The sequence below is a fragment of the Aulonocara sp. 'chitande type north' Nkhata Bay genome, linkage group LG5 (assembly GCF_057382095.1).
Source record: "Aulonocara sp. 'chitande type north' Nkhata Bay isolate Kocher_YH1m ecotype deep benthic linkage group LG5, A_spYH_male_GT1.1, whole genome shotgun sequence".
NCBI classification, from domain to species: domain Eukaryota; kingdom Metazoa; phylum Chordata; class Actinopteri; order Cichliformes; family Cichlidae; genus Aulonocara; species Aulonocara sp. 'chitande type north' Nkhata Bay.
The window spans coordinates 10,484,374-10,512,196 of record NC_141348.1 but is presented as its reverse complement, the minus strand read 5'-3'; the positions used below and the strand labels follow the sequence as shown (position 1 = coordinate 10,512,196).

At 42.8% G+C, this 27,823-nt stretch overlaps 1 protein-coding gene across 4 annotated transcripts in view; it reads left to right on the top strand.

Moving 5' to 3' along the window:
• Nucleotides 1–1,615: 1,615 nt before the first annotated feature.
• The window catches only part of cdk18 (cyclin dependent kinase 18), a 77,559-nt gene continuing 51,351 nt past the window's right edge, over nt 1,616–27,823 (top strand). Inside the window, exons 1-2 of one of the 4 annotated variants that reach the window (XM_086291250.1) lie at nt 1,616–1,756; nt 1,843–1,994. The gene's annotated coding sequence lies outside the window, so the exon portion shown is untranslated. Of the gene's footprint in view, nt 1,995–25,195; nt 25,770–27,823 lie in introns of those variants that run through there. The other 3 variants (XM_086291248.1, XM_086291252.1, XM_086291251.1) reach the window with 3 other exon arrangements.

Sequence of the window (27,823 nt, the reverse complement as noted above, 5' to 3'; positions counted from 1 at the left end):
TTTAATTTTTGCAATACTTCTGCAAGACTGGATAAACTTAGATTCAAACTTCAGATCGATTCAATTCAATTTTATTTGTACAGCGCCAAATCACAACAACAGTCATCTCAAGGCATTTTATATTGTAAGGTAGACCCTACAATAATACATAAAAACCCAACAATCATATGACCCCCTATGAGCAAGCACTTTGGCGACAGTGGGAAGGAAAAACAGGAAAAACAGGAAAAAACCTCCAGCAGAACCAGGCTCGGGGAGGGGCGCGGCCGGTTGGGGAGAGAGAAGAAAGACAGGATAAAAGACATCATGGTCAAAGATGATACCGTGGTTTTGCTTTAAAGGGGGCCGATATAATGACCGGCCTCCTTAGAGAAGCTGTCAGGGTCAAACACAAGAACCCGAGTTATCCCAGGGTTGAGATGGAGGAAATATGGGGACATCCAATTCTTAATAGAAATGGAGAGGCTTTTGAGGTTGTTTTGAGGCTGCTGGGCTTAACAGAAAAATTTAAAATAATTATGATGAAACCCATTTGAGAACATCACTGTGCCAGTGATGCGAAAACAGTTCTATAATCCATTAATAAGAAAAAGGTTGCTGAAAAACTGCAATGGAAAATTCACCTTTGTCTAAGTGCATAAAAATATTAGTAATTTTCAGTAAAGTGGACTCAATGAGCGATGGCAGTTTGAAATAAACGGCAGTTTGGAAGTAGGCCTGTAATTCTAAAAGGACAGAACTCTAGGAAGAAGTTGTTTTAAGCAGAGGAAGACATGAGCTCTTTGACCCCTAAACTGGGCGAGTGGCTCCAGCAGATCCCAGGAACAACATCTGAGATCTCTGTCCAGAAGAGCGCAGTCTCAGGCCTCTGGTAGAGGACCTGAGATTGAGGCAAAGACTGTTGCTAGGTGAAATTAGAACTCTTTGGGCCCTAGCTAATTGCTTCATTTGCCCATAGTTTGCATGGAAGATGCTGACTTGTTTGCCACGCTCGCTAATTAACCACTAAGCAGCATTTAAAAAATGAAGACATGAGGCAAACAAAAAAGTAAAATCTGTGCCCTGCACACATAACTTTTTATGCTCATCAGCCATTCTGTGAGATCTTGTGTTTTATTACCAATTATTATAGAAATGTTCGATTACAGGTGAGCATTTAGAGGAACATCCTGAAACTTTCCTCCAAGGGAACAAGTAGACCCAAAGCAAAACTTCCCCACAGCATGACAGATTGACAAACTCCCCTCACTGTGGCGGTCAGTGTTTCATTTTGTTCCTTAAAGAGTTGGAGTCACGCACACAGACACTTTATGTGCAGTACATAGAAACAAGGATACTGTGCATGTTCAGATTTACACACAAATATGCACTGTTATATGCATTCTTTCACACACAGAAACACACACACATGCTTTCATAGATGTCGCCACGCTAGTGTGTGCGCCCTGTCAACACCACAGGCTGGCTCTGGGGGAGGAGGGGGAGGGCTGAGAGGCAGAGGCTCGTGTTTTCCCGAGTGGTAATTGGCAGTCGCCATACCAACGAGGGAGGGCCAAAGTCAGAGATTGGTGGGGGAGGAGTTGCAGGCTGATTAAAAAGCCCTCCTCAGCAGCAGTTTCTCCTCTCCTGAGCTGTCTCCACTGTATTTCTGTGTCTTTATTTAGTCCTTCCTGTTATCTGGCCAGTGAAGCGACGCTTTGCGTGGAGGACGGAAGGGAGGGTGGAAGGGTGAGCTGTCAGAAGGACTGGTGGACAGGTTGGTCAGTTTCTTTACCCTGCCAAGTCATCTGTCCATCACTGTGGCAGAGCTGCCTACATCCTGTGGATTTATCTCTGTTTAAGACTGTGAGTGACACCTGGGAAGGCGAGAAGAAACCTGAGAGACAGGAGGCAGGAGGCTGCTCAAATCCCCTCCTCACCTCGCCTCTCACTCCCTCCATCTATCCATCCATCCATCCTCTGTGTGTGTGTAGATGACCTCTGCTCTTCTGTAAGTAAGTAGCTCTGCTGCAGCAACATCCACTCACAATGTTTATTAAAGGCGAACAGACTTCATAGCACCGATCAGGGGTTCAGGGAAAGCATACTTACATTTCTTTTCTTTTTTCTTTAGAAATCCTCCTTACCTCACTGAATATCTCATTCAGTAGCTGTAATTTGCCACATAAGTTGCCAGTTTCGGTTTGACGCTTTGTCTGGTGCAAATACAAGGTCAGACTTAGAGACTGTTTACACATAATAAAAGCTGCTATTACATAACATGCTCTAAGTACAACAGGTACTGATATGAGGAAGCATTTTTCTTAAAGTTGTACGTCTGCACAATAACTGTAGCTGCTACAAAAATAACATCTGAAATCCCTGCCTACTCCCACCTCTCCCCTCAAGGTCTCTTCTCTGTGATCAGCTTCATGCATTAGTACTCACATGTAACCTGACACAGTGATAGCTGTGATGTAATAAGGACCCCTCACCCCAATTTACAGAGATCCATCTACAAACACTGTACACACTGCACTGTTTGCCCATAAGGGCCTGCAGGTGTAATTGTGCGTCTGATGTGTGTGTATGTGTGTGCAGACCAGCTTCTCTTTTCCACTTCATTGTCACACGTTGTTGAATCATGCAGAGTTAAGTCTGCAGCGTTGCTGCTATGGCATCACGAAAATAACTGACTGTAACATTTTAGTGAGAAGTTTTACATCTGCTTAAGTGTTGCATACTGAGCACGCTAAGAATGTGAAGTCATTATTAAATAGTTTAAAGTCTTCGCAGGCATCAAATAGCTTCGACTTTAATTCAGTTTCATTTTTCTGCAACTGCATTTAGTGACATACAGTTGGCAAATGTTTAGTTTGGCAATAACTGATCTCCCCTTATTCTGGACAGCAACTATAAGCTGGCCTGGCATGTTTGACAGGCTTTGATTATATCAAAATAGCAAAGTAGTGTCTGCAGGACTTAAAGTTACTCCAACGTTACCATTAGCTTGCTGCCTACTGTGGTACCTTAGTGCTGTGTGGATATTAGCTGCCATTATGGGTAACCTTAAAAAGCCACTCAGGACCAAAATATACTGAACACAGAGCTGCAAGCAAGTGTGAAAACACAACCAAAAGTGAATCTTTGAACTTGTTGCTAAGCCATCCAGTTCATTATAATCCTAAGTGGTTGAGTTAAAGGCAACGGGACTCCTTTTTAGGTGCATGAAGATATTTCATCTCTTTGAGACATTTTGGTTACACAACTTGCCTCATTCCCCCATTTACACAAACACTTTTTCCTCTTGCCAAAATATATTTGGCATGCAGACTGGAGCAACCAGGGATGGAACCACCAACCTTCCGATTAGCAGATGACCTTAGCTTTTGAGCAAGAGGTAGCCAAGGGTGCTTAATAAAGTGACTGGTGAACATAAATATGTAGCCATAGACAATGTTCCCTCCAAGCTGCGTGCGTGCGCAATTGCGCACTGCTGGCACGGTCTCTGCGCACAGAAAATATGTGTTGCGCACAAAAAAAAAATCCGCACAAAAAAAAAAAATCCAACCTGAATTGAAATGAAAATTAAAACTTTAACAATTCTGTTTTGCAGTGTTAGTCAGTAAGTGACTGGCTGCTCCAGTATGGGATCAGAACGATGCCACCTTATCCCATAGTCCTGCCAATAATGCGATTCACATTCGTATATACGCAGCTAATCAACGTCGTTGACAGGCTATGACAGCGTCCTTATGTGCCGACACCGGTGTTTTAGCGAGCAAAGCGGCGTGGCTGATGTGGAGTGAAGCCACGTTAATGACAACGTGTACAACCATTGGAGATGTGAGCAGGACAGACAGAACAATTGACAGAAAAAGTGTTGACTTTATACCAGTTTTTAAATTGTGTTGATTGGCCACGTAAAACCAGAGTTATGATAAAAATATCTGCAATGTTTGTTTTTCTTCCTGAATATTGTCGTTGTTTATATTTACTGCGGGAAGAAACGGTAAAAACTGCGTTTTATAAGGAAAACGTTCAAAAGCTCTCTCCACCTGTGAGCAAAAACCAAACCAAAAAACTCCACCCTTTCCTATTGGTGGAAAAATGTACTATGTGGACCAATCAAAAAATGATATGGCAACATCCCACTTAGTTGTTTAGGAAGCGGGGAAGTTTTAGGAGTGACGGCGGTGTTTTGAGATGTGAGAGATTTGCGACGTTTAGCACAAATCTTGTGTAGTTAGTGTGTAGTTAGTGTGTAGTGTAGTCAATAGTTTTGTTGTGTGTGTCAGAACAATGAGGCGACTGCTGAGTGTTACAGGTGTTACAGCAGTGATACATCTGCTGTTGTCAGGCCTGCAGGTATCAGGCTGTTGTTCTCCTTTATCTCATAGTGGACAGAAATTATTTTTTGGCACAAATAATCTGTGTGGCATCAAATTTGATGCAGAACAGCTGATTGTTCTGTAAATAGTTTGAAATGTTTATTTAAAAACGCCTTGGCTGCATTTAAAAAATAGCTGCAAGAAACTTTGTTGTTTGCATAACTCAGTTACTTTTTTAAAGAAGTAACTAAACATTGGTCATTATATTCTGTATTTTGTAGACAGAGTTACAGGACTCTCTCCCAGACCACAGACTCAGACTCATAATACAAGTCAGAGCAAATAATAATAATGTGAACTCAAGAGCTTACCGATAGCCTGTCTTGTTCAAAGTCTTCCTCACAGTGGAAAAGTGCTTTGTTTGCCGTCCTCTCAGTATGTTGCACCCGGGTCAAATGACTGCTGTATGCATTTAAAGGTTTACTCGGCACGCCCACCCTTGATTGCTCTAATGTGGCTCACCTGGCAGGGCGGCGCACACCAGGCCGTGCTTAGTTGTTGATTGCACCCAAGGTCTAATCAGCGGCCATGGGTAAGCAGCAGCACCGAACAGGTAGAGGGCAGGAGGAGGAAAAGAGGAATAACAGCCACACCTACTAGGTCAGCGCGACACCTCCCACTCGATCTTTGCTCAGCACTGTCTGGAAAGATCGCACTCAGGTGGGCTGGTCCCTCGCTTGATCTTCCACCGGTAAAAGGACCACAAGACGCCGGATGTCCCGATGTAAGGTGGTGCCCAGCTCAGGACTTGTGGTAGCTGGTTTTGGACTCTTGATCGCAATGCTGGAACTTGGAGTGACCCTCACATGCACATCTCGAACGATCCCTTTAGAATCAGGATTCACGCTGATGACTTTTGCGAGTCTGAACTGCCCTCTAAGGGCATTTTGGTCGCAGAGCCAAACTATGTCTCCAACAGCAATGTTTCTCTCTGCAGTATGCCATTTACTGCGGATGAACAGGTTTGGTCCAGCGAGTTGGCTCCAGGACCTCCAGAAGTTGTTGACTATGGTTTGTATTTCCTTCAGCCTTTTGAAAGGATAATTTGTGAAGTCAACAGTTTTGAAGTCCCCACTTTGTGTGGCTCGACCAAGCAACAGATTATTCGGCGTGATGTAGTCAATGCGATCTTCTCGGCTCTGAAATCTGGCATCAATGGGTCTCTCATTTGCAAGGTTGGCGGCTAGCTGGAGTGCTGTCAGAAACTCACTAAAGGTAAGAGCCTCTGTATTGCCGAGAGTATGGAGGGCTCTCTTGGTAACTCTGACAGCAGCTTCGGCGGCCCCATTTCGGTGAGGTGAGTCAGCGGGAAGAATCTTCCATGCCCAGATGGTCTCATTTTTGGCAGAGTATTCTTCAAGCGACTCCTTGTTTTGTCGTCTCAGGTAAGCATACATTTCTTCCAAGACAGGTTTGGCGCCGACAAAGTTTGTGCCAGGATCTGACCAGATTTTCCGGGGATGGCCTCGGACAGAAGTGAACCTCTGGTAGGCAAGCAGGAAGCTCTCTGTTGATAGTGTGCTCGCTAGTTCGACATGAATGGCTCGGCTTGCCATACAGCAAAACACAACTCCCCAAACTTTCATGGTCACTCTTCTCTTGACATCATCCCTCACATGATAGGGTCCAAACAGGTCAACAGATGTAAATTCGAATGGTGCAGCAGGATTTGACCTCTCTTCAGGTAAGTCCCCCATTACTTGCTTGCAGGTTCTTGCCTTTGCCTTCTTGCAGATGATGCACTGGTCAACGACCTTTTGGGCAATAATTCTTCCTCTGACAACCCAAGCCTTCATTCTCATCCGCAGTAAGGTTTCTGCCACTCCGCCATGTCCCTCGCTGTGTGCTTCTCTGGCAAGGAGGGTGGATAGCCAGGCTTGGAATGGTAGAAGGGGAACGGCTTTGCGGTCTTTTTTGAAGGTTTGGATTCTGCCACCACAAACTAGAAGTCCACTTGTTTGGTCTCTGTAAACGACTAGTCTGTCTGTTGTGGTGCTTGGGAAGGTGACGCCCTCTTGTGCTGCTAGGCAAAGGTCTCGAAAAGCATCTCGTCTTTCGCTGACTGTGAGGACACCCGAAGATGGTACTACCTCCCACTTTTCTTGGTCTCTGGTCTTTGATCTCATGAACTTTTTGGCAACCCTCCAGACCCACGCCACGGTCCCAATCAGCCTTCTCAGGTTGCTGAATCGCCTTTCGTCGATTAGCTGTTGGGTTGCTACTCCTCGTGGTCTTCTCGACTCTACGTGTACTGAGTCCTGAGCCGCCTTGATGTGCATTCTGGTAAGGACCGCAAGAAAAGTCTTTTTCTGTAGCTTTGTGACCGTTTCTCGAGCTTGGGCAGCGACTTCTCCGGCGGATTTCTTCAGCCACTCATCTTCAGGAAGTTGGAGAAACTTTGGACCCGACTGCCACTCGGAGTCCTCGGTTAGGGCATTCGGACTGGCCCTTCTGGTGAGGATGTCTGCAATGTTTGCTGACCCAGGAATCCACCACCAATCCTGGGCATCAGTGCTACTCTGGATTTCACCAACGCGGTTTGCGAAGAAGGTCTGGAAACCGTAGCTCTCACGGTGGATTGCACCCAAGACGGTCTGGCTGTCAACGAGGTGGTACCATTTTTTGACCTGGATTCTGCAGTGTCTCTGGAAGTAGGTCTTCAGACGGGCAGCAAAGACTGCGCCACACATCTCTGCTTTAACAGGATTGCCTTTGTGATTGAGAGGCGTCAGTTTGGCTTTGGACTCTACTAGTCTCACAATGACACTATGGCTGCAGCTCCAGCGAAAGTACATCACTGCACCATATGCATGTTCACTGCCATCAGAGAACGTGATGGCACTGGGCTCTGCACAAGGATCTGGTGGAGTCAGGGCTCTAGTGAAATGCAGTTTCTTCAGGTCAGCATACTCTTCCAGAAGCTTTATAGCGTCTTCTCGGAGACCTTCAGACAAGGCTGCGTCCCATGTGTCTTCGAGGCAGTGCTTTACTTTTGCTTCTTGGAAAGCTCTCCTTACCAGGATGGCACCCTTTTGTTTGACGGGAGTCACTAGACCGAGTGGGTCGTATAGGCCGGAGACTTGGCTTAGCAGTTCTCGCCTGGTGAGTGGATCAGGTGTTTGCTCTCTGACTTCTTCTCTGAGCAGGTCTTGACCAAGGCGCATTTTCCTCCTTTTCTTTGAGAAGTTCACTGCGACCATGACATGAAGCTTGTCATCATTGATGGTGTAGCCAAGGCCAAGGGCTTTGTTGTCATCTTCCGTCAGCTGGTTTGGCAGGATCATAGTCTTTGGCTCTGATCGAGGCAACTCTTTCTTTGACTCCTCCCTCCCACTTTGACTGGAGTAGACCCAAGGCTTCATGTAGAATCCTCCAGCTCTCAGGATGTGCTCGATGTTGGCTGTTAGGCGTCTCAAATGGTCGAGGTCATTGTGTGATGTCAGGATGTCATCGACATAAGCATCTTCTTCCAGCACACGTTTCTCCTCTGTGAAGTGACTGAATGAAGGTAGGTTTGCAGTTTCTCTCATGGCGACTTGGGCTATGCAACCAGCAGGTTTGTCTCCAATGTTGACTCTTGTTATGGCATAGTCTTCTATGTCTGCATCTTCTGTGTCACGCCACAAGAATCTGTGCAAGTGGACTTCTCGATGTTCCAGCCAGACGGAGTTGTACATCTTGCGGACGTCACCAAGGGCGGCGTAGACACCAGCTCGGAACCTCAGCAGGACAGCTCTTATCGGGTTCAGGACATCAGGACCTTTGATGAGGATGTCATTCAGGCTGAGGCCTCTGTACTTCTGGCTGCTGTTCCACACCAACCTCACTGGGGTAGAGACAGAGTGTGGATTTGGCGCGATGAGGTGGCTTATATACCATACTGGCCCAGTCCAACTCTGCAGGACTTCTTTGGACAGCTTCACTGCAGCTCTGCGGTTTACCATCTCATGAACTTGTGCAGAATAGGCCTTCTTCCATTCAGGTTCTTTAGATAGCTTCATCTCGGTTCTGATGAATATTGCTTCTACTGCTTTCCTGTTATTTGGCAAGGTTGCTGGATCTTCTACCCATGGGTATTTAGCATGCCAATGCGGTTCACTGTTGTGGGCATCTCCAGTTGAGTAAGTCAGGCCATTCCTCACGATCTCCATCTCCCTCTCTTCTGCAAGCGTCATTTCTTTACCCCCTGGCTGGCAGCTCCCACAACGACACCCTCCACATCTCGGCTGGCAAGCGGCTCCGATGCTTTCCCACCTCCACCACTTCAGAAAGTCTCTGCTGCTGGTAGCTGTGGTGGATAGAGTCTCAGGGTGATCAGGGTGCTGACAGGAAGCTAGGTCTTTAGTGAACTCTTGGTACTTGAGTGCAGCAGCTCTCATTGATCTTGCGAAGTGAGTTTTGGAGGTGTGGGCCATCAAAGTGACTTCCTCAAAGAGGTCTGGATGCGCGCCCCCAATTGTCTTGCCAAGTGGACCGTCCCAGAGAACCAGGTCACCGATGGAACGGATCTTTTGGGGCACCAGCTGGCCTTCTTTATGGCTGATTAGAAGCTGGATCTCTCTGGGTCTGATGAGGTCTTGGAGAGGGATGTCAGGGAAGATCTTTTGTAGCTTCTGAGGTGGAACATGTCTTTCCACTTCAGCAATCTTGTCAAGACCATAGCAGACTAACTGGTGAGGCTTTAAAGTTCCTTTTGAGGTGTTGACACGGATTTTGAGAAGGTAGCGCTTGGTTGCCACAGACACCTTCATACCTCCGATACCCTGGATGACAAGCATGACGTCTTCACTGCGAAGGTTGAGCTTACTTGCGGCTTTATGGGTTATGTAGTTTGTGTCAGATGCTAGATCAATTAGTGTCCCAATTCTCTGCCCATCATTGGCGATGACGTCAAGGAGCATCAGGATCACAGGGTACTCTTTTAGACCAGTCTCCTCCAGTAGACCTCTCTCTGCTGCCATGGAGTTGAAGGCTCGTGATGAGACGTTGCAGAAAGCTTTCCGACACTGCTGCGCTAGCTCTGGCGATAGTTTAGAGATGAACTCTTCTTGAACCTCTGTATACCTCCTCCCCTCAGCTCTCGCCGGACCAGACTTGGGCCTTTGTGATAAGGGTCGTGGCAAGGGACAAAGAAGGTAATGATGCTGGTCTTTGCACTCTGGTTTTCCACACAGGTAAGTAGTCTTTCTGCAGGGTTCATCGTGGATCTCGAGGCATCTCTTGCAGGCTCCAAGTTGCTGCACTGCATCCTCTTTCTCCTGTAACTTTGTGTTGGTTCGAAACCGTCTGCAGATGTAGAGCTTTCTCTTGTGCTTTGGGTCCCCACAGATGATGCAGCCTGCTGGATCAGTACTGGATTTAACTGACTTGGTACGGGCGTACTTTACTGGGAACTTTATTCTCTCCTTGGCAGGGTCGATGTCTCTCAGCTGGTCTAACTGCTCGTAGATGGACTCTTGAGATTGGAGGTATGCGAGCAGCTTGTCAAACCGGTTCTGATGAGTCACAACATTCTTTGGATCAGCAGCGTGGGTAAGCCAGTCTTTCTTTAGGGACTCGGGCAGCTTGCTTTCAATAGACTTTATTACTAAGAGGTTCTTTATGGCATTTGCTTCATCCAGCTCACTCAAATCATAGAGGGCCTTTTCAACTGCGTGGATAAGCTCTATAATTCTTCTAGGCTGGTTGCTACGGACAGGAGGGATAGCTTGAAGCTCCTCAATGATTTCAATGGCGATGGTGGCTTGATTTCCATAGCGGTTCTCAAGGACTCTGAAGATCTCATCGGCCGAGGTGTATGTGGACAGGCGCAGATCTTTGGCCACTTTATCATCGAGGCTATCAAGAAGTTGGAATTTCTTTACTTCCACGGACCCGGTTGGTTCACCTTGCTTTTGCAGAGCCTCCCATTCCTTCCGCCATCTGTAGAACTCACGCTGGCTGCCGGTGAACTTTGGTAAAGCTGTGGCTTTCAGTTTTATGGCTGCGACCGAGGCTGCGTTGCGGACTGTGACAACTGCTTGGTCGGCATCTCTTTTAATCCTCTCTGCTTTGATCAGGACTGCCTTCCCTGACACCAGCTTTGGAAGGCAGGTTTGGAGCTCCATCAGTCGACGATCACAATCTCGCCTCTCAGCAGGTGGAGCCCAGCGGTTCCATGTCTGGTGTGCCTGCTTAGCTTTCTTCACCAGTTCTTCTAGATGGTGGAGCATAAAATCATATGCCTCCAGGGGTGTATCAGGCTGAGTGGATGTGACGTTCTCACACGCCATTTCTGCTGATTTTAGAGCGAGGGTCAGTTCTTTTTCACCATATGATGTCCACAGTGTCTCTCTGATCAGGTGCTTCACCTCCTTCAACTTCTGCTCACATTCTTTCTCCGTTTTTTCGACGTCTGCTCTCTGTTGGCCCATCAGCTCCGGTGTGCCCTCTGCTTCACACTGCGTGATGTAGGCGGCCTCAAGCTCCTCGTTCGCGTCAATCACTTTGGAGCCCTCTACTGTGAGTCTCTTGAAGGAATCCTGCAGCTCCTCTACAGACATATCCATGTGGGTCCTTATTATATGGTTGGTGAGTCTGGAAAACAGTCTCTTTGCAGTGGTTCGCTCTATTTTCAGCTCTTCGAGTGACTTGGACTCAGCCATTCTGTTTTCTCGGTTGTTGATTGGACAGGCAAACGGTGTGCAATTTCCTCCAGGCCCCCAGGTGGAGTCTTCTCCGTCTTTGTGGTGAGCTTTTGTGGAGTCTTCACTGGTCAAGGCCGGTTTCTCTACTGGCCAGGCCGGTTTTTTACTGTCAAGTGTTCCTCTGACTGTGAGGTGTCCACACTTGAAAAAGACCAGACTTTGAATTTCACTCAACTTTATTTAGACCAACTAGTTTGATAGCTGGTAGGTAGCAGCAGGTAAAAAACCTTTCAACACAAAAATAAAGAACATTTCATTAACTATTCAGATAAATTACACAGAAGACAGATGAAATAACAAAATACACTTCAGTAAGGCCATTTACCATGTGGTTAACTGTGTTAATTTAACTGTGGTTCTTAAATAAATATACACAATGTGTCTTCTTTGCATTTAACACTTTTTTATAAACAATTGTATTTTAAAGTATACATTTTAGAGTTCACAAACATTTTAATAGACTTTAACTAAGGATTTTCTTTACAAAGAATTATTTTCTTTAAATCAAAACCAAACATTTATTCACTAGTTTTACGATCCACCCAAGGATTTGGGGTAACTATTTTTAATATTAATTAACATAAATATGTAGGAACACTAACTGCACAAACAATTTATTCAAACTTAATAATAATAATAATAATAGTAATAAAGTTGTGTTTTCAAAATTGGAGTTCAAGTTATTTTTACTTCCAATAGTGTTAACATACTATACACGTCATGAACAAGATTTTTTTAACATTTTCATTGTAAGTGGGCTAAAGCAGTTAATTAAAAGTAGTCTAACATAAATGTAAATGCTGTAATTTGATGATTTTAATAAACATGTAACTTGGATGGATTCGATGCTGGCGTGACCACAGTGCACACGTCTGCTGTTGCTCACAGTGGTCCACGGGATTGTTCAGCGAGTTTGTGTGTTCGCTCAGACACATGAAAAATTAGAGGGAACATTGGCCATAGACACATTGTAGCTTTTTGCAGGGTTCTTTAGTGTAAAATAGATTATCAGATTACAATTTGAATGTTAACTGGCTATCTGGCTAGCTAGTAGTTCTAAAACTCCCATTAGCAGTTTCCAGCTTACCTGGCAAACATGCTTATTTTTGTATTTGTTAACTGCATATGTGTCAAGCAAAAATGAATTGCAAGAGTAGCAGCAGTGGCTCAGAGGGGTCTGAACGGGATGTGAAGGCTCACCTGTCTGCATGCAAGACAGCAGCTTGGATGTGAATAAAGTGACGTTGCATAAACAGTCACTTTCTTTCTAGTTTTCACGTGTTTAACACTGAATTTGTCCCATCGCTCCAGGATTAATCCAACAGACCAAACACAAGATTTGCTCCTGCTTTTTTGTATTCTGTTAGTCTTTGTCAGCCTCATGACAGCTTCCCGTTTCAGATGACATTATCACATGCGTCATGTGGTTGTGGGTTTTTTTTAAAGTAACACTTTGCCACACAGAGAGGTTTGTATAATTTGGAAATCATCATCATGTGTGCAGCTGAGGCACAATAGTAATATTTACATAAGCAGCTTATTATTGAGTTCCTAATTACAGAGCTCTAGGCCCACTCAGCCATGATAATGTGAAGATAGACCTTATCGTATTCAACAATAGCCATGGCACCAGCTCTGAGATGAACAAACACACGCAAACATTTGGTCAAACACACCAAATGGAAGATGGCTTGCCTGTCACACAGCACCAGGCCTCTCTCGCAACTAATGTGATGAAACATTAAAAGATTAAATGCTCCAGCAAGCCAGAATCTTTTGTGCAAATATTTCCACCGTGTCCGTCACCTGAGACTCCATTTGTCTTTACTGTGTCTGCATTATTACAAAGGCTGTATTTCATTCGTGTAACCTGTTTAAACAGGACGTGGCACTTCACCACTTTGGTTCTTTGTTTTCCATGAGACGTACAAAAAGTTATGTTTACTCGCTGTTCTCATAAATCATTTGTCAGTCTTTAATAGTACATTTGTAATCATAAACTAGCAGAACTGCCTGACATCCTTACCACAAATGTGCATCATATTGCAAGTGGCTTCGCATGAATGCTGGGCTGCTGGTGGGACCTTTAAATACAATCTTCTATAAATCATGTTCACATTTTATAAAGTGTTATAATGTTCCAATATGTGGACAAACTGAAAACTGTCAGTAAATTGCATGTAGCAGTCAACTGAATTCTGTTTTCTTATTATGCATAATCCAAGCTATGGTGGCCTCAGCTGGCTGACTAAAGCATACTTGTCCTACAGCAATCAAAAACATTAAATTAAATTAACTCATAGCTTTCATTTAAGTGATAACAGACTCCAAGGAATGAGAAATTAGGTGAAAAATGGATATGTCTTCATATTTTGCACTGTCACTGTGCAGAGCCATATGTTACTGGTTAAAAGGGCTGAACTAGTGCTGCACAATTATTGCCAAAATGATTATCTTAATAATTTTTTATTAATATTAAGATGATAAACATTTGTCAAGATTATGCAATGGGTTCAGTGACAAAAACGTTTTTATTCCACATAACACTGGTTTCACATCCATGTTTGGGTGTCATTCATGGTAATGTATACATTGTTGCATCACATAAAACTGATGACACTGATTCACCTAAATTCAGTTTTATCTTTTAGAAGAAAAGTGTAAAAATATAATTAGAAGAACTGCATCAAAAACAGGGAATTGTTTTCACTTTTAGATTCTGTTCCATTCCTGTTGGTCGCATTGGAAAGCTGGCCCTCTCTGAGCCTGGTCCTTCCAGAGGTTACTTCCTGTTAAAAAGGAGCTTTTCCTTCCCACAGTCGCCAAATGCAGAGTGCCATCTGATGGTTGGAGCGTTCTCTATATTATTGTTGGCCCTTTGCCTTTCAGTAAAAGCTGCCTCGACGCAAATGTTGTTGTGAAATGGCACCACATTGAATTATTTTAAACATCTATGTAGGCAAACAAGGTATGTCTTCACCTGACCTACGTGCATCTATTAGAAGCTCAATGTAAAGTCTTTCACTCTGTTGACTGTGCCCGCATTATGGATGTGACTAAAACCCATATCAAAGCACTCAACAGCTGTATGACTGCTGTACGTTGACCATTTTCCTGAAGCGTGTTCCTCACTGTGTTTAATGGACAGATGTCTTTGGCCAAAACAAATCTGACTGCTTGGTGATTTCATTGTGTCTTAGTGAGCTGGATGGATTGTAAAACCAGCTGCACAGGCTCATCTTTATATAAGCCTGAGCTGATGTTGTAACATTCACATTAGTTACCTTACATTGTTTTTCTTTGCTTTCATGCAGTAATTATACTGCAGCCTGTGGTGGCTTTCCAGGCAGCTGAATAAATCAGTTGTGTTGCTCTAGACCGCTCTGCATATGATTTGTTCTTGATCACTTGTGCTCAGTCCAAATTATTTCCAAACAACAGATGATGGTCCTCTTCGAGGGACAAACTCTTCACCGTCTGCCGTTTGATTTTTGTTTAACATAGTGTTACTCTTCCAGACTAGTACAGGAAACTTCAAGGTGCACAATACACGATGATTGGTTTTGTTTTGTTCTATTGGTGAAGCAGCCATTTTCAATACTGCTTAGGTGGTAGAGTGCACGGTCAAGTCAATCAGGTCGGTGAATCAAACCCTGGCTTTTATAGTCCATGTGTCAAAGTAACCTTAGGCAAGATACTGGACCCCCAAGTTGCCCCTGATGCATCTATCAGTGTGTGTGTGTGTGTGTGTGTGTGTGTGTGAGAGAGAGAGAGAGAGTGTGGATGTTAGATAAAAGCACTGCATGACTGCATTTGTGAGCATTATAACACACAGTCAATATATGAAATGGTCAAATTTCACAAGCATTCGCAGACAGTCAGATTCTGTCATGTGCACAGGCAGTAACCACGTACTGCAGCATGTGCAGCTCTGGCTGCTGCTGCTGCTGCCAAGGTCACACTAATTTTTTCTTTTTAAAGCCCTAAAGGACGTAAAGTGTTGCTGGGCATTCTTACCTCACTCACACCCATCACGCTTCAAATGGTTGTCACAGGTGTGTGGGCAGCGCTTTCGCAGCCTAGCAGTCCAGCTCATTTAAATGATTGTCACGGGGTCCCCTTCCAGACCTCTCCCGGACAAACACAGGCGTAGTCGGTAAGGTATTAGTGTGGATACTTTATTTGAAACGGCCTCCCCAGTGCATAAAAAGATGGTTGCAAAGACATAAAACTGAGATCCGCGCTACACAGCCTGTATGTTACAACACACTCCCCTTCATATCCGGCTCGCCGTCTCTTATATCCCGTAACCCCTCCCCCTTGGCGTCACCACCAATTCTTTATTCTAACTTTAATCCCCGTCTCCCTCCCCCAGAATTTCTTTTTCATTATACACTCACAAAACATATACATTGATACAGGCTCTCAACTATTTCCCGGAAGTCTACCCGACTTCATATACACATTAACGGCCCACGTAATGAGGCCATTCTCATGACGGTCCAGACACACGTGAACTCATTATTTAAACCCCACACCCCCATACCATCGGCTTGCGTCACCCTGCACGATTGGCGATCCCCCGCACGTCTCCCCGACCGACGCCCTTAACAAGTAAGTGGGAACCAAAATCTAGCCACCCCCAATGCGGCTCACAACTTGCTCCTCACCCCTTTTATTCCTCTACTCGGTCGTCAGAAAGATACGCCGCCCCGGGTGCCAAATCGAACTAATGGTGGCGATCTAATGGTGGCGGTGCCATACTCAGCGGACTCTGCCTTGAGACGGGTCACTCCGTCACAATGATCCATCCTATCTCAGGCAGCCAGTGCTTTTTAAAGAATAATTGTTGTTTTCAGGAATGTTGGACAAAAGCAATTGTTGTGACAGGCTCCTTCTCGAGGGGGGGGGGGTTCGGTGATGGCATGGGAAAACGGACATCCAGGATCTGCTTCCTTCTCTGTTCAGGAGGATAAACACTTTAAACTGTGAGCTCAGTTTTGTATTTGAACACTCTGGATAATTGCAGGGCTTTTTCTCAGAAGTTGCTACAGTGCTGCAGCTGCGTTGGCTTATTAGGTGCCCGCTCACACACAGACATGTAGAAGACACCTCTGTGGTGTAAAGTAAGCTGTGAGTCACCAAGCTGCTCCTGTCAGAAACCTGACCAGAAGCTAAAACCTGAGGGAAGAGTCTCAAAAACACCAGAATAATCACACACACCAGGTGATGTGAGGCGGTCTGACAGGTGTGAATGTCTGAAACACGATTCCTGTTTCTGCCTTTAAAATGTGTTAATTTCACAACCAAAGTTTGTTTTTCCGCTTATACAAACTGAAAGAAACAGAAGATCCATAAAGCTAAAAATCACATCCAGCAGCTCTAATCTGAAAGTTAATATCTCTCAGTGAAACACTGTTTCGAGTATTTGCCCCCTTTCTTAATTATTTTTGCATAGATTTGAATGACTTTGTTTCTCAGCTGTTTCTTTTGATAGTGGCATGATTTGTTTCTTTCTGAGCTATTTTAGCCTGCTTCACTTTATCAGACAGGTTTTATTTAAGTGGTATATTTCTGTTTAAGGTCTGGCAGTAACCAGGCCTGGGTGTGGCTAGTGAAACTTTGGGTGTTGATTGGTTAAGCTATAAGGACATTAAATTGTAGCAGGTACAATGCACAGCTCCTTATCAGGAGTGCGGAGCAATATCAACAGTAGTACACATGACCTGAAAGATAAGCCTGAAACGTGCCCTTAGTAATTCCTCAGACGGCGTTTGTGAGATAAAAAGCAACACCAGTGTCAAACAAAGCGCATGTATGGTGCCGATCAGAACGCCCTGACTAAACTTAACATTTCTTTCTGTCAACAGGAAGTCCCTCACTCTAATTTTCCACTGAGCCTTTTTGGCCTCACTCGAGTAATTTCATGCTTTCAGTCACAACAAATGTCCATTAGGCTGAGCTGAGCTTGTTTGAGCATGATAGCCTTTCAGTGACGCTGCTCCTTTATTCTTTATAGTCTGGGATTAGTTTTTCTTCTTTGTTCTTATACCCTTTGTTTTTCTGTTTGGCAGCTAAATTATTTGGAGAGACATTTTATTTATGCTGCACTTTGCATCACATGATACCACATTTCAGTCTGAATCCTGAGTCAATGTGAAATCTCCATATCTTTAAGTTAACAGCAAACCTGAGCTAGCAGGATGGTTTATGTTGGATCTATGTCTTTATTGTTGTTCGTGGTGGAGTGCGGACACTCGTTCCCTGTTCTTTGTAAGGATATTAACTTAACATGTTGCGTGCCCTGTTAGCCGCTATGCAGGTGCAAAACTTTTGCGAGATCTCGCAAAACAAACTCGGGATCTCGCAAAACAAACTCGGGATCTCGCAAAACTTTTGCGAGATCTCGCAAAAGTTTTAGCCGACCTCCCGTTAGCTCGGAGCTAACGGGAGGTCGAGACCTACTACAGCCGGGAGGAACACCACTTTCCCGGCACATCGTGCCTCAACCTCCCGGTCGGCTTCGAGCCAGCATCCGAAGAATGCGCCTAAAAGTTTTGCGACATCTCGCAAAACTTTTGCGAGATCCCGAGTTAGTTTTGCGAGATCTCGCAAAAGTCTGTCTTAATTTTTTTTCTCTCCCATGTCCCCTGCGGGGCTCCGTATAAAGGTCATCTTATCTTATCTTATTATATTTATTATTAACTATTATAAAGTTTTACAAACTTTCCCCACTATAGAGTTATTATGAAAGGGGAAACTAGCCAAAGAGGCCAAAGCAATTCATGTGCTCGGTTGTTAAGGTTTTCCAAGCACATTCATCTGTTAGGAAGTCAGATGCAGGTTCTGGGAATGTCCATCAGCTGACTGCCTAGAGAAGAATTAATTTTAAAATAAATACTAAAGCTCTTACAAACACATTTGCTGTTTTATTAAAACTTCTGACTGATTAAAAAATAAGCAAAACTCTAAATGAATTAGAGGATATGATAAACAAGGAAACAGAACAACCTCTATGACATTTAACACGTGCAGCACAAACCATGTCGGCCTGGGTTACAATAGGCCAGTCTGACCTGTTTGACCTCAGTACTTTTGCTATTCACTCATGAATACAGTGGGGCTACTGTTGACACGGGGACATGGGGTGACATGTAACAGAAAACAGCAGAGTACAAAGAGATTTATTGTTTCTGTCACACGTCTTGTCAGTTTTATCTCATTTATTAGCATTTATCTTCATCATCGAAGATGTGAACTGAGAATTTAAGAGCGATGGGAGATGAACAAAGTGATGGAAATGTGTAGCAGAGAACAGAAGGCTGCGACTGTAGTCTAGTCAGCCTTGATTGAAAAAACAAGAATAGATGGGATGGAAGCAAACAAAATGCCATCTTTATTAAGGCTTCAGCCTGGAGACAAAGAGGCGGCGAGAATGTGACATCATATTTCTAATTACAAGTATTGTGTAATATGTCACACAAATGTTAAGCACAACAATGCTTGATTTTTCATCATTGATAAAAGGGGGACACCGACTCATAAACAAGCCTGTGTCAAGTCATTCAGGCTCGACTTTGCTTAACACAACACTGCACAGAGACGTCTGGCAGAATTGATTATCACTGTGGGACATGGAGGCAGGGGGAATGTCTGGGTTGCTACCTCTTAAGCTAATCCCACTTGTTCCTGACACAACTTAAGTCAAGTCCCTATCAAGTGTGCTTTAACTCTAAACTCTTCTTAAAACTGTGCTGAAGCCTGTGAAAAGTAAAGAGTAAGCATTCACGGTGCTGCTTTGTCCACAGTAACTTCAGATTTAGTTAAATATGTTAAAGGACATGTTAGACTGCTGAGAGCTCTTCTTTAAGTTTGGTTTGAAGTTTCTGAGATGTACGATTGTTATTTGTATTGTTATGTCAGCCAGCTACAGGAAGCTCACACTGTCATGGACTAAACACAGAAAGCTCAGGCCTCAAGGTCTAATTTTTAAAAAGGCACAAAAGTTACAGCTTGCTTTTAAAGCTCAAATTATAAATGTTTTTAAAGCATCAGATAACAAATGACTACATGTAATCGCACTTCTGGTGGTGACAACATTAACCGTGTTACAATCCCTCAGCTTTGCTCTGCTCCAAAGAGCTTTTAGCAGCTTTAGCAAATTGCTTTGGTTCCTCTTGGTTATTCTATCTTCTATATTCTGGATGGGTCAAGTTCAAGACTTGACCTGTTTTAACATTTAAATGACCAGTATTTAGCATTTAGTCTTCTTGTGGTGAGAAGTTGAAGACTGAAATCAGTGCGTACCCTTCTATCACACCTTAACTTTAGTCCACACCGGACAGAAGAGACTAGCAGCAACATGGAGACCAGCGATCATGAATTGCCAAAGAAATTCGGCAACTTGCAGCAAAAACGGGTGAAATAACTGCTATAGACTCTTTCCACTAGTGCCTGCTTGGGTCAGCTCAGCATGACTCGACTTGGTTTTTAGGCTTTTTGATTAGGTGGTAGTACCTGCCCTTTAGTTCCTACTTCGCAGGGTTTCAAGCAATTGGCTGGTCAGTGGCGTCACAGGATGAATCATGAGTCTTCTTCTAAAATCAAAACCGCCATTTCTCAGAGCAGCAGGTATATCATCACCTCGACGTCCCCCATTGTGTTGTTTGTGTTGCATATAAATGACATCAAAGGACTTTCAGGCACGTTGCTATAGCAACCCTACGCACATTAGGTGCTACTTGATTGTAATGGAACCAAGTTGAGTTGATTGATGGGTGGGTGGGGGGTACCTAGTGGATCATAGCACGGTTTTTGTGCTCTCAAAGAACTCAGTGGGACTGTGCACAGGAAGAATTCATTCATAGCGTGATGGCGTTGGTTCCAGGGTGGATGAAATTTACTCTGTATTAGAGAATTACCTATACAACCAGGTTTCAACTCCAACTAGCTTTTGATGACTGTTCTGGGCTACAGTAGAAAGAAGACAGCTCACGTACATCTAAATAAAGTGCTCATTTGATTAATTTTAATAATATTCATATAAGGAGTTCATTGCCATTGTGATCGTTCTATATTCAGGGTTTATTTATGTAATGTCTTAGATTATATAACACTTTGCTCATACAGAGCCGTGTATTTGATTATATATGTGTATTGTTGCAGTATGGCTGGATAATGGCAGCTAAAACTTGATTGGCTGCATTACAGACTGTACAGCAGCTATTTCATAGTGATTGTCTTTCACCACTCTGTGAGCAGCACTGTCACTCCCATTCATCTTCTTTTAGGGAAAATGCGCGTGCATTTGTGCACGTGTGATGGTGGGTGTTGTGCAAGCAAAGGGGTTTTTTTCAGTCTATATGAAGCAGTGGAGCACACAGTAATTTAACCCCAGGCTCAAGGTCAGTCAAGAGCGCATGAGCCATCAAACGAATACACAGAAGACACTGACAGACATGTTCACGTGCTGAACTCTACTCCCTCTGTTTCTCACACACGTTGAACATAAAGCAGAGAAAAGCATGTATGACGATGATTTTCACACATGAACAACATGCGAGAACATGGCATGAACTACATAGAAAATAAAAAAGTGGTGTGTGATAACAAGACCAACCTTGTGCACATATACAGTACAACAAACTGTTTACCTTTCCGCCACATGTGCTGTTGGTGTGCAGCTGGAGACGTTCTTGCAGGAGGAGTCATGATACTCAAAGAATCCTGAACAGAAATCTGTGGGAGACTTCAAAAAATGGTGGTTACCTCTGCCCCTCGAGAGCTAATTAGCAGCTGAAATATATTAGCTGTTCCACTGACATCGGTGCATGGCAGAGATTTAGATTTGTGGTAGACTCTCTTATTCGTTACCAAAGTAAAGATTTACATAAGGGTACTTTTTATTTTTTTTGTCTTAGTATCTATGATGTAATGTGAGCCTTTGATCACACAGTGAGTTATTAATACAGCTTTAATATTGTGAAACTTTGAGAATTAAAGTGATTTATTTCTAAAGGAAAAAGTCTTTCAAACCTTTTTTGTAGATCCTAGTGTGGATCAGATCACAGCTTGTGCTGTCAGAAACAAGAAACGGCCATGCCAGGTTTCACTGGACAAACACAGCAGTCAGATGATGCAGCAGTCTGAGTGATAGCAGGCTTATGGCCTGCTCTGACGCTACGCCAGAGCTGCTTTTTACCAGCCTCTCAGGGTCATTCATTCACTCACTTTCAACAAACTGAATGGAGAGATAAAAATATATGTTTGCCCAAGGCTCTATATCTGAATGAGTGCACATGTGAACTGTGGTTTGAGTCACAGTGGTATATAGTCATGCCTGTTCTGTTAAATGTGTCATATTTTCTGAGGTCTGTGCTTACTGACCATGAAGCCCATCTAAACAACCCATCAGCTGGCCCCATTCTAAACAAGCGCACACAAGGGGAGTTGTGTACGCCACGGTTCACTGGGCCATGGGTATATGGCTTTTTGCTGAATCAAACACAACATCCACTGAACTACTCCAGTAGATCTGATTCTAACCCAAAAGTGCAATATTTTGTTAGCACTCAGCAGCTGAGCCAAGTTACTTGATGCATTTATAAGTACGTAACTAACAGGGCTACTGTCAGCTTTTGCGATGATCTAAACCACAATAGTGAAAAGCAGATTGTTATTTCCACCCACAGTACTTTATATTTAGCTAAGCCTGCACTGGACCTCCCCGTCCTTTCATGTGCATACGTGGAAAGCCAGAGGCAGGGAGAGCAGCAGCAAGACCCCCCAGCACAGAAAAGGACAGGCATCAGTGACAAGTGTCTTCTATCTGTTTGGTTGTGGTGATAGTGTAACTAACCCTCTGCAGTCCAATTCACCATAAGTGCCAACCCCTAATCATATATTTTGGCAAAACAAAGGGGGGTGGCATACATCAATATTTTTCAAATTTTGTTTCCCCCAATTATTTAGTTTATCAGTTAGAAGAGTAACCATTTTGGCGGTACTGGTGACATTACTTTAACTTGTTTTGGAATGTTGCAACTCTTCCAGTCTCCTCTAACTGTAACGACTTAATCAGAGGTCGGCTGGGACATATTCCCAGGTCACTCTGTGCATGTAAGTCATCACACTGCTTATTTTGCAATCACAATATAAAATTCTCTGTATCCATGGCCAAATCATCATAATAATTTACTCTAATGTTATCCTAATACCTAGAGATATTTTGAAGAATAAACAATATTCCATCCTGTTAATAAAATAACATTAATGTACTAATGCCCAATTCATTTTTAATTGCCAAATAAATACTGGTGTAGAGAGTAGAGCCATATGTGTCCAAGCGCTTTCTGATTGGCTGTTATTCGCATAATATGTTTGTTAACAACATGATATCAAAATGTAATTTTCAAAGTTTTCAAAGCTGTGGTTTGCCTGGATGTAGAAGGTCAGGCAAAATAATTAAACTAGATTTTTTTTAAACAGACACTGAGTCATAGTAAGCTCAAACTGCCCAATGATTTTAATCTGAAGCTTAATAAGCAAAAGGATAAAAAAAAAAAAAACCCAAACATAAACACACATTGACTAAAAACTGATCATTAGTGATTGTTTACATTGACTTGGTTCCAGACTCACAGGTTTCACAGCTGCATCTCTTCTTTATTCTCTTCCTCTCTACTTTGCTTTCTTTCCTTTTTCCTGATTGATGTGTCTAACATTGGCTCCCTGTGTCCATTTACGTGTGTAATTAGCCATTAGAGAGCATGCAGTCTGTGGCTGAGACTCTGGCACCTGGCACATAAACTGTTTGCTGATCAAGTGGAATCGCAGTAAGGTGGCTCATGGTGTTGTGGGATTCCTAATGCTAACAGAAATGTATTTTAATATAACTCAAATCCATAAAAACATCTAAAAAGAGAAAAACACATTATTTATGCATGAAAAGAAATTCTGAATTTTCAGAGCTGAAAACTAATTGATAATAACACTAAGACAACACACATGAATATGTATAGCAGGATCCACCAGGAAATATCCAGTGTCCCCTGGAATAGTGACCAGTCTGCCTCTGACAGTTACAATCATTTAGTATTTTAATTTCTTTTACATATGTATCATTCTGTTAACCAGCTCAAATCTAAATTATTCACAGTAAAAACAGCATGTTTTAAAGAAAAGCTGGTGGTGCAGCAGGTGCAGTGGCTCTATAAGCTCTATGGGTTAGGGCTTTGTCTACGTTCACACATAAGCAGACTATAATCAGCTAGACTTCCTTATGGAAGAACATGATGTTCATACAGGTTTCCATCCATTCCCTTCTGCTTATCCTTTTATACCTTCATTTTTTTTCTTGATTCTGTTCTCTTACCTATCATCCAATGTTTTAGTCAAGATCCTGTTTTTAATGTTGTGCTATAGAATATCATCTTAAGTTCATCGTATGTATTTACAGTGACAATGTTTATTTTTTAACCTACCAGATCTCTGGTAGTTTATTCAGGGTGAAGATTTGGATTTTGTTGTGCTGAACGAGCACAACTCGGGTGTGCCAGATGTTTCATTAAAAAATACAATAAAAAATAGAATCTAGTAGCCTAACCTTAACTGTTGTTAGTGTTTAGAGGTTAAAAATAAAGTCACTGGCATGTTTCTGTCTGCAGTGGAACCGAGGGTGCAATGCTGATTTACAACATTTCTGATAGAACAAATTAAGGTTACGTGAGTGACGTGTGTGAAAGAAGCCCTCATCCAGATGCATGAGAGGTGGGAGGGTTGATGGAGGAAGACAAAGAGAGATCAAAGAGGAGAGTGGGTGCTGTAGCAACGTGAAGTGTCCAGGCAGGATCACAGTGAGGGGAAAACTGAGATATGCTGGCACCTTGCTTTGAGCAGATGCACTTATGAGATCAAGCGTGTGTGTGTGTGTGTGTGTCTGTGTGTGTGTGTCTGTGTCTGTGTGTGTTAGTGTGTGGTCAGACAGTATCACACAACTACAACCACAAAGACCAGCTTCCTCCCTTTGATGGAGTAACTCTGAGTGTGATGCCAGATTCTGCTGATTGGATGCAACCATCCAGGACCTAAATCTGCACTCTTCTCCAAACAGAGGAGTCTGTTGTCTGGAAGATAAATACAACACACCGCTGGTCTCACAGAAAAACACACAAACACTGTCCACTGCAATCAGGAACTTTCTCCGTCACGACCTATGCAATTACGTTGTTCAAGAGGGCAAATGAGGGAGCAAAGAGAATAGAAGCTTTCAATCAGATGTTTTTCAAAGTCCTGTGTGGAAAATGAAACTTTTGATTTTCTTTTGGAGAGCAAAGGGGCAAGATCAACTGATATTATCTTTGTGTGGACACTGCAAACAGAAAACATGTGGCTGATTGGCACTCTGTGTGAATAGAGTTGGAGGGGAACTACAGATGAACAGATCTGTGGTTAAAATCTGAGGTTTCAGAAACTATTTCCACTTTGCTCTCTGTCTAAACTTTGGAAATTAAGTCATTTCACATATGCATAATACTGTACATGGGGTTTCAATTGTGCTGGCCTAAAGTTGCCATTAGATCTTAATGAAATTTAGACAAATTAATTTGGAGAAATCACTAAAGAGCAATAAAGTTTACAAATGTCATTTTAATACTCTGGGCAGTGTTGAATCTGCAGGGTTCTGGATTCACACTTCTTGGTCATCTGGGGCCTTTCTGTGTGGGGTTTGCATGTTTTCCCTGTATTTTTGTGGTTTTTGTGAGTGTCAGTGTGTGGTTGTCTGTCTCTCTGACCTGCACACGCTATGTGTACATTAGCTCGGAGTGCCCAGCATATTAAGTGCTGTGTCAAACCAAGTAGTGTTAAGTGGATTTTAAAGTCCTCCAACCCTAATGCATACTTACTAACCTCCGTGAAGGAGCAGCACCTGGTTTGTTTCTGCTATGGAGGAAACAATCACTTCCAAAACTTAGTTTTTATTATTTCAGTGGAAAAGGAATGTTTTTAATGGAAACTTTGTACATGACTTTCTACATCTGTACATTTAACCCTCAATATTGAATTTTTCCCTCTATAGCATGAAGTGAATGAAGTAATGCCAAAACACATGTCAGAGAATTAGTTTGAAGGGTTAGAAGCTTCTGAAACTAAGCTTGTTTAGTGTGTTGCTGAAATGCAACTCTAACCCCAGTTCTAAGTAGTTCACTGGCTGATCTGGTGGATTTGAACCCTTTGGGTCTAAGTCATAATCCTGCCCCTGTGATGGACTGGCAAACTATCCAGGCTGTACCTTGCCCTATGGCCCAGGTGTCAAACTCGAGTCCTCGAGGGCCGGTGTCCTGAAACTTTTCCGTGTGTCCCTGCTGCAACACACCTGAATACAGTCATTAGCGAGACTCTATAGAACCGGACTGAATGCTGAGGTGACAATTCAGCCACTTCATTCATGTAACAGCAGCTCATGAGTGAATGAACATGGTGCAATGAGGTGCAATTTAGAACTACATTTTCACTTAAATATACTTAGATTTACTTGAGTAGGGTTAGAGTCCCCACCTCAGCATGCAGTCAAGTTCTATAGTCTTGCTAATGACCTACTAATTTTATTCAGGTGTGTTGCAGCAGGGACACCGTCCCTCGAGGACTGGAGTTTGACAGCTGTGCTGTACGGCATCTGGTTGTCTCGACACACTGAAATAATCTGCAAAGACTGGTATGTAAAAACAATATTTACTTAGGGTTTAAGGCCCAGTGTCGGGGGCAGAGTTAGGGGTTAGGAGGTTTATCTAAAAATAAAAACTGGAAACTATTTTCTTCAATGATGCTGATAAAGATTAAAAAAAAAAACCACCTCCTCAATCTCCTTAGAAAGAATAGCTCAGCCAGTAGGCCAGTGCTGATGTAACACGAGGAAGTGTTTGTATTGCTGTTTTTTTTGCTTTGTTTTAGATCAATTTCCTTGACTTCAGTTTTAGACCACAGACTGAGCTACAATGTTCCTTTGTGTATCTCAGCTCCTGGTAAAGTGCATCGGCGGTACTCCTTGTCTGTGCAGCAGGCTTCCATACCCTGCTGATACACTGGGGAATTCAGCCTTCACACAGGCAGCCCCACAAATCCTCATGGGGAAAAACATTTGCCACAACTGCAAACAAAGCAACACTTCAGTCAGCCTGCTGGTATTGATTTCTGTCTTCTCAGTAAGCCTCTTTCCGCCTCCATTCTCAACTCGTTAATCTGCTTTCTATCTGATGGCTTTTACTATTCCAGCTTCCCAAATTTAGAACTATTGTGCATTCCAACAATTCACAATAAATGCCTCAGTCGTCAGGGTTCATTGTTTATTCTAGTCTCTGGGCTTATGGGATTATTATTGGCATATTATGGACATTGCTTTAAATAACTGCAGCAAAGATATTTACTGGTAGTGAGAACAACTGCAATTTTGCTGATACATTTAACTTAATCTAATGCATATATAAAATGTGAAATGTCAGCTGCTCATTTGACTTGATACTATCAGGTCTTTAAAAAAAGGTGATCTTTAGTTCTTGTAGCTCTGCTATGACAGTGCTGTTGTGATTTATGCCTCCGAGAGTGAGATTCCCTCCACAACGAGGCTTCACGTGAGCTGAATTTGATTTCTAAAGGCTTCCCCTTTTAGAAAATGAGAAATCCTCTCTTTCTCTGCACTGATCTGGGGATTATTTGCTTCCACCATCTTCTTGTGAGCGGCTTCCTCTCCTCTCATTCACTGTTCAATTTATGGCTGCCACCTACACGTCTTTGGTTCTGAGAATGCATTCATTATCGTCCCCCAACCCCCCGGTCTGTATTCATTTTTCACACCTTTAAATGATTTTTTTTAGCAGATTAAAGCACCAAACTAGTTATGCACTGTCATCTGTAGAGCTGAAAAATAACTAAATACATACACATATACACAGTATGTGGTAACTGTTCCCTGGTTGTTGAAATGACAATCAGCTGAACACAAGCTTACTGGCAGGGCTGAGGATACTGTCTCATAACTATTGCTGTCTGGCCAAAGCCATCAAAGGAATCTTAAATAATCAAACCAAAACAGTTAAAGCAAACTTTAATAAATCAGTTTTTGATTTTCTCCAGTCTCCTTTTGTATGAAGATCCAGATTCCTGTTACTAAAATGAGAATCAGACCTCAGCCATTGCACTTATAAATCTGCTTATATTTCCTGTTTAAAAGAAGAAAAAACTATTGGCTTCTATATTGCAGTGTCAGACTTTTAAATCACCAAATATCCGTCACATTCTTAATAGCCCTGTGTGCTTTGGGTTATCATGGTTATCATATTTATTAATTTAAAGAATTGTATAAATTTACAATGTTTTAAAAAGTGTTATATGTTTAAAACGATAACTCAGTATGAAGAATGCGAATGAATGTGATATTGGTTTGGGATTCGACCGGAGAGAAATGTCAATATTAGTTTGTTCCTGATTTTTTTGGTGCCCACCGGTGATATAAGTTCGATGGTAGATAGGGGGCAGGGTTTAATAAGAATATTTTCTTCTTCCTGCTCCTTTTCACACATGGTTGTTGTGTTTTGTTGACAGAAGATGTGGTTGTTTTGTTTGATTTGTAGTACCAAGTGTGAAATAAATAAAAATGAAATGAAATGAAATGAGTACGCTACAAAACTTTTATGTATGTATCAAAATTTGTTTGACAGTTACATTGATACTTTCAGCATGAATTAAACTTCTTCCACTTAACTTTAAGTTTTA